This window comes from Pinus tabuliformis, chromosome 8 (genome assembly GCF_031772625.1).
Source record: "Pinus tabuliformis cultivar Carrire ecotype Pingquan chromosome 8, CPIR1, whole genome shotgun sequence".
In the NCBI taxonomy this organism is placed as follows: domain Eukaryota; kingdom Viridiplantae; phylum Streptophyta; class Pinopsida; order Pinales; family Pinaceae; genus Pinus; species Pinus tabuliformis.
In genome coordinates this window covers 895328287-895336604 of record NC_142294.1, presented here as the reverse complement: position 1 = coordinate 895336604, position 8318 = coordinate 895328287, and positions in this window count along the sequence as shown.

The following is an 8318-nucleotide window of genomic DNA, read 5'->3' as shown; positions in this document are numbered from 1 at the left end:
GGTTTTGGTAAACATTCTAAACTAGTAACTAGGATCCCTAGGGTGGAAATTACGGATTCCATAGAGGTGCGGTGATTCTTCCAACACAACCCTGTGTTTTGGCTTCTTCCTTTTGCATACTGATAGACTTTACAATTTTTCACATACTTCTCAACTTCAGTCCTGACATTCGGCCAGAAATAAAACTTGTTCAACTGGTCATAAGTCTTGTCAGCACCAAAATGTCCTACAAGTCCACCACTCTGTTTCTCCTTGATTAAATTTTCCCTCATAGAACAATTTGATATGCACAATTGATTTCTTTTAAACAACAACCCTTCTTGCAAGAAATAATCAAGCCACTTACTTTTTCTTAACAAAACAAGATTTTTACAAGCTTCAAATGCCTCTTTAAAATCTAAGTACTTTTCATACAATTCCTTAAGAAAATAAAAACCCAACACTTGAATTCGACTTTCTTAAAGTATTATGTTTCTTCTACTTAAGGCATCTACTACTTTATTTGATTGGCCATTTATATGCTTCAATAAAAAATTAAAACCTTGAAGATACTCTACCCATTTGGCATGTTTCTGATTAAGCTTTGGCTATTGCATAATGTACTGCAATGCATGGTTGTCTGAATAAAGTATAAACTCTTTAGACATCAGGTAATGTCTCCACTTCTTTAATGACTGCACAACTCCATAAAATTCCTTATCATAAGAGGAATCTTTATTCTTTGAGTCATTCAGTTTCTCACTGAAATAAGCTATAGGTCTATCCTCCTGGCTTAAAACACCTATAATGGCTTCTCCACTGGCATCACATTTCACTTGGAAAGGTTCATTAAAATCAAGCAAAACCAAAAGAGGTTTTTCAATGATCTTCCTTTTCAACAGCTGAAAGTTCCTTTCTGCTTCAGCAGTCCATTTAAATGGTTGTTTATCTTTGTTTATAGTGTCAATAATAGAATCATTGATCTTACTAAAGTTTCTTATGAATTTTCTATAAAAACTAACAAGACCATGAAAACTTCTTACCTCAAAAACACTTTTTAGCGAAGGCCACTCTATGATTGCCTTGATATTCTCTGGATCCATCTTTAATCCATCAGCAGAAACAACAAAACCCAAATACACCAATTCTTCCTTCATGAATGAACACTTATTTAAATTTAGTAGTAACTTCTCTTGCTGCAACCTTTGTAAGACATAATTCAGATGTCTCGTGTGTTCCTCCTTAGACCTACTGTAAACTAATATATCGTCCAGATATACTATTACAAATTTACTAATAAATTCCTTCAAAACTTCATTCATAAGCCTCATGAACATACTAGGTGCATTTGACAACCCAAAAGGCATTACCCTCCATTCATACAATCCTTCATTTGTTTTAAAAGCAGTTTTCCATTCATCTGCTTCTCTAATCCTTATTTGATGATAACCACTTTTTAAATCCAACTTTGTAAAATATCTAGCTCCACTCAAACAATCTATCAAATCTTCGATTCTAGGTAAAGGAAATATGTACCTGATTGTTATCTTATTGATTGCTCACAAGTTAGTGCACATTCTCGAGCCTCCATCCTTCTATCTCTAATCAGTCCCTTGTCTAACAGTTCCTGAACATGTTTCTTGATCTCTTCATTCTCTGTGGAAGTCATCCTGTGAGCTGCCTTATTAGGTAGATTTGCTCCTAGAATCAAATCTATGTGATGACTGATTCTTCTAATGGGTGGTAACTCATTAGGAAAATCATCTACAATAATATCACAATAGTTTTCCAGCATCTCTTGTATTTCAATTGGTAAATCAGAAACTTTAGTGGAAGTAATTATTACCTTGGGCTTGCAAATCAATGCAAAATTCACCTCATTCTCTTCAATCTGCTGCAAGTATTCTTTTCCACTTAGCAATAGAGTCTTCGGATCAGACTTTCTTGATGCATCCTCTTCTTCCATAGGTAGTAATGTATGATTGACACCATCTTTACCAAATTTGTATGTGTTTCTTTTTCCATCATGCATAACTCCTTTGTCATATTTCCAAGGTCTTCCAAGCAATATGTGACATACATCCATAGGCATCACATCACACAAAATTTTATCTTTATACTTTCCCAACTGCAACTCCACTTCACATTGTTCATTTACTAACAATTGATGTCCCTTTTGTAGCCATGACACCTTGTAAGGTGTTGGATGTTTCTTTGTCTTCAATGTCAACTTCTCCACCACTTCTGTAGAGACCAAATTATCAGTGCTGCCACTATCAATTATCATCTGACAACATTTTCCTTGAACCTTGCACATAGTTCTGAACAAAGCCTTCCTTTGTGCTCATTCAACAACTTCCTTTGCTGGCTTTAGCAATACTTTGTTAACTACCAAATATTCTCCTCTCTCTGGTATATTTTCTTCTTCTATCATTGTTGCTACTTTCTCTTCAGTCTGAGCAACAATTGCATTTCTATAAGGTGTTCCTGCATTTTCCGAGCACTCATAGGCTTTGTGTCCTAGCTTGTTACATCTATAACATCTAACCTCTCTTCCTCTACCTCTGCCTCCTCTTCCTCTGGAAAAAAACTCCCTCTACCACTTGCATCACCTCCTTTGGGTATACACTGACTTGAGCTGCTGCTAGTTCCATCTCTAGGTGTTGTAGACCTTCCTCTACCACCTTGACTTCCCCTTCCTCGAAAAGTACCTCTATTTCTGGCAGACTGCTTCCTCATGAGCATTTCTTCAGCCTTCAATACCATCTGATAAGCCTCTTCTATTGTTTTAGGTGAAAATACACTTACCTCATCTTGAATGCCCATTCTAAGACCATTCACATATCTTGCCACCTTCTCATTTGTATTTTGGATTTGTCCTGCTCTTATACTCACTTTGTAGAATTCCACTGTGTATTCCTTTACTGTCATAAACCTCTATCTAAGATTATGTATCTGTCTAAATAATGTTTGCTAATAGTCACTTGGTAGAAGCTTACCTTTCTATTTTTCCATCTTCATGTTCCAATTCTTAATTGGTTGTTTTCCAAGTCTTCTTCTTTCCTCCTGCACTCCATCCCACTAAAATGCTGCATTTCCTTTCAACTTTGTGACAACGAATTTCACCTTCTTTTCATCATCTGTTTCTTCATAATCGAAGAATTTTTGCATGTCATTAATCCAGCCTATCAACTCCTTCAGATTTAATCCTACTGCATAAATTGAAACATCAGTTATGGGTGTAGACGTGGATTTCAACACTGAATTAAAGAATCTCATCTCGGGAGCAACTTCTATAGGTTCCTCCTCTTTTGTAGCTTCAACTTCAGGTTCACTGACATCTCCAGCATCTGCAACTCTCCTTGTTCCCATTGCTTCTAATCTAGCTTGCATTTGTTGCGTAGCTTCAATCACTTTAGCATTTGCAATAGGTCTTCCTCTTCTACCATGTCCTCTTCCAACTCTGAAAGCCATGGTGGATTTCTTTCTTTGGTCCTCGAGTCCCTATTCAATATCAGTAGGCTACTCTGATACCACAAATGGTGGCCAGGGTACAGGTGTAAGTGATAATCGTTCAGAACCCGAAACTATTTCTTCTAATTTTGGTGTAATTTCATCTTGGATTACCCTCGGAGTCTCAGTCATTTACCTCTAGAATTAGATACTCTGCTAAATTAGTAGAACCATTAATTTAGCTGCAACTGCCAAATGCCTTACAAACCCTCTTACCACCGCATATCGCAATCACAACCTCACTGGGCAGGGTTCCTTTATTTGTTAACATTGCGATGTGATATTCATTGGCATGCTTGTATCGCATGTCGCATTTCGCGACTCCGTCAGGCCAGGGTCCCAAAACTTATAATCGATGCGATGCGAGATCGATCCGATGGTCACCATTCATAAGTGATCTGACGATCACTAAGACATCGCACAAAGATCTGTCTGATGTTCCTGCCTCCCGAAGCTAATAGGATTATAAAACCCAATTTATAACTCTTTAGGTTCGGACTTGAGATTAATGCCAATGACAAAGATTTTTTTCAGAATCTATGGCTCGCAGGACTTTGATTAACACAAGGTTTAATAACAGGGCCAACCCCCGCTATTGACTATGCCACAATGCGTTGAAAATGAAATCAACAGTTAACAATGAGTGTGGGACTTCAGTCCTAGATCAAGAATTCATGCACTTCTAACCCCGTAGTTACCATTAAACGACGAAAGTGATTAAATGCGATCACACAGAACTCTAAGTTTTCAGGGCTAAACTGGAATTTCAATAATACACAGCAATATTACAGAGGGATGCAACACCTCTGGGATTGACCAAATATACATGGAAATAAACATAGATGTAATTCCTGCAACTAAATTTTATATGGAAAACAAGCCAAATAAGTCAAAATCCCCTTACAATGATCCAGAACTTACATAATTATTGGTTCATTTAACAATGAGATCCTAAATCAAAGGATCGAATTAACTAATCATATCTAATCAGCATAATATTCTCCTTGAGAATATCCACTACATCTAACTGCTTGAATTTATTACATGATAATCGAAATCCTAGATACTAGTTTAAATCCTAACTAGAAAGCTTTGTAAATTGACAACTAAAGGACCCCACTCCTTTGCTTGTAAACTTTTTTTATTTTATTTTTGGAATAAGTTCGAAGCCTTTCGCTTTTAAGCCTCATGCTCCTGCATCATTGGTTGACCACTGTTGATTATCATTAGCCATCATTGATCATGGTTGACCATAGAGACTTTGACTAACCATTATGGTTGACTATGTTTGACAAATGCTTGACTTTATTTGACTATATTTTAATATTATAAGTTGTACCCTAATATTAAACCCAAGAATTTATTAATATTATAAACCCAAGAGATTAATAAACCTAAGGGATTAATATTATAAATGAAAGGTATTAATAAATTGTATATATTATTGATATTATAAACCCAAGGGATTAATATTATAAACCCTAATATATGTTCATACATATTAGTGAGCTATATTATAAACCAAGGGGATTAGTAAACCTAAATAAACCCTAAATATAATATGATCAACCCATGGGATTAATATGATATACCTAAGGGATTATTAATATTATAAACCCAATGGATTATAAACACTAAGATTAAAATTATAATCCCTAATAATTAAACCCCAACAATCAAACCATGGTTTGTAAATATTAAATATTATAAACCCTAATAAATAAAGCCAAGCAATTAAACCATAGTTTGTTAATATTAAACCCTAATATTAATATTACTAACCCTGACACTAAACACAATGTTATAAAACTCATATTAAAAATCCCAATATTATAAACTCGATGGTTAACTTTATTTGACTATGTTTGAATATTATAAACCAAAATATTATAAATCTTTTATTATAAAACCTAATATTAATTGATTGACTTTAATGAAACCAATGGTTGACTTTATTTGACTATGTTTGAATATTATAAACCCAAATATTGTAAAACCTATACTATATAACCTAATATTGAACCCAATATTGTGAACTCTATTAAACCCAATATTATAAACTCTATTACAACCAATATTATAAACCCTAAGAAATAAACCGAAAGGATTATAAATATTATAAACCCAATGGATTAATATTATAAACAACGGTTTGTAATGGTTGACCATGACTAAGCATGTTGACCACGTTCAACCATGTCTCATCTTGGTTGAGCATGAGTGATAATGGTTGTTCATAATTGAATATGGTTGGCCATGGTTGATCATGGTCAACCATATTTGACCATAGAGAAATTGCAATGTAATGTAACATTGAGACATTGACCTTGGCAGACATTCATTGACCCTTAGGATTAATATCATAACCCCAAAGGAATCATATTAAATCCTAAGATTTCTATTGTAAAACCTATTATTAATACTATTAACCAAAGGGGTTAGAAATCATGGGATTAATATTATAAACCCTACTATTATAAACATTAATATTATAAACTCTAAACCTAATATGATAAACCTGAATAAATCATAAACCCAATAAGAACAACCCTTTGAACAACCCTTGGAATTAATATGATATGCCCAAGAGGTTATTAATATTATAAATCATAGGGAACCATATTAAACCCAAGGATTTATATTATAAACCCAAGGGATTATAAACCATAGGATTAATATTATAAATTCAACGGATTAAAAACCCTAGGATTAATAATATAAACCTTGTGATTAAAATCCATAAGATTATAAACACAAAAGAGAGCAAGTAGGACCAGTGCATAGGCTTGGCAGGTATAAAGTCCAGCAAGTAGAAGAACTACCCAGACTTAGGAGGTATAAAGTCGAGCTAGTAGAAGAAGTCCCTAGGCTTGAAATATCTAAGTAAACAACTCGATTAGGCCCCCTAAATTTAGCAGGTGCTCAAGTCCAGCTGTAGCAAGTAGTAAACAACCCGAGGCTTGGTAGTTCTTAAGTCCCTTGGCTATAATGTCTCCCCTGCGCAGTGGGCTGTGAAACCTGTTGACTCGGTTCAATGATGCGAAAACTGCTCTCCCACTTTAAGCACAAAGCAGGGACGGAGTCACTCACTATTCATATGGTGAGGGTTTCCAAGGCTAAGAATGAGGACAGTGGGGTGGGGGACATTTCTTTCTCCATTAGCGATGGAACCACCAGCTATAGAGGCTTTGTTCTCAATGGGTAAAGACCAGGTAGCTATTGGGTGGAAGCATCTAAAAAGGCTATGTTTTGTAACTAAAAAATCCAATGGGAATGCCCGATGCACTTCCCCAGCCTTCGACTAAAAAGGTGAGCCTCCAAGGCCCATTTCAAGACCGTTGCTGCAATTCTTTCTATATGAAATGTGGAAACATTCCGCCCTGAATCCAATTGCCACTTGATTATGCGATTCCAAAATGGTCTCCGCCGTAGCTCATCAAGAGGTATAAAATATCTAAAGATAACTACTAATTAATGGGGGGTGGGTCTTTCTGTACAGTTTCTATTACGTACTTTTCCCACTCCGAAAACTCGTTTGATCAATGAACATGAAATGCACTCATGCAACATCAGATAGTTTGGGGTCACCCTTTCATTTATTTATAAACTCAACTTTCTCAATCTGGGGGCTCAACTTGAAATCGTTTCTATTTATATCTCTTTCACCTCTCAGCCTTGGGAAATCAGTCGCCATAAACAATTGAAATTGATTTCGAAGGTCATTTCTTCCTTGCACTGGGAAGCACAAGCCCCTCCGAGACCTTTTTATGGATCGAACTGGAATGGAGAGATACAAGACCTCCATTTCGCAGAGTACAGGAGGAGCAGCTGGGGAGTCTGGTTCAAATGCAGAGAGTGTTGTCCCTAAAAACCAAATAAGCTTACAGACTGGTAGTCCTAGCCCTTCATCAGCAGTAATCCGAGCAAGGGTACAGAGGAAGACAAAGTTGTGGATCGCCAGCAGAAACATAATGAAAAGAAGCCTAGAAAGCTGGCAATTATGGGAGTTGCAGGGGATAATGTACCTTAGGAGTAAACATTCTAACCCCCAATTGATCACAACACAACAGACAGCTCTTGGGGGGGGCTGGGGAACAAGGGGATATCCCTGCATTCCCTAGCCCAGACCTGGCCTTGAATGCGATAGGAGGAAAAGGGGTTGGTTTGAAAGCGACCACACGGACGAGCAAGTATATGAACCTACACAATAAATAATAGGGGTAGGACAAAACGATGAACTATGTGCTCTCCGAACCCCGAACCAATGAGCCAGCCAGGACCGGTAATCCCCCAATTAGATATTCTTCAAGGTAACCGTACGTAAAAAGATAGTGCAAGCATACAAGCATAATAGTCTTTGGGAGGAGCGGAACAAAGAAGGTGGTAGCTCCAAAAAAGGAAGGAAGGCAGCATACATATCTAGTAGGGGCAGGCAGCCTTTATATAGATAGGAGTAAGGCCGTTCTATCTACATCCATCTAGAGAGAGTTGGGTTAAGGAACGAAGAGTGGGCTATCCTAAGGAAGGCAAGACCCCACCTGAACCATAGATAGAGAGTGAGTTCGCCGAATCTGAAAGATTAGATAAGTCCCGTCCCCCCTTATATAATAATTTGGGCTGCCTTTCGGATGCTCTCTCCCAACAAGTCGAGTACAGGTCGAGTCAGATCGAGTCTATTAGTTCACGTATTACTCTAAGACCCGATAGAAGAGTTGCCGGGGGAGAGCGGGGAGAGGAGAGTCTCAACGGCAAAAGGATATTTGAGTGGTGAAAACCTTTCAACAGGGGTGATCTCAAGATCGAGTGAAGGAGGTCTTGTCTATTCT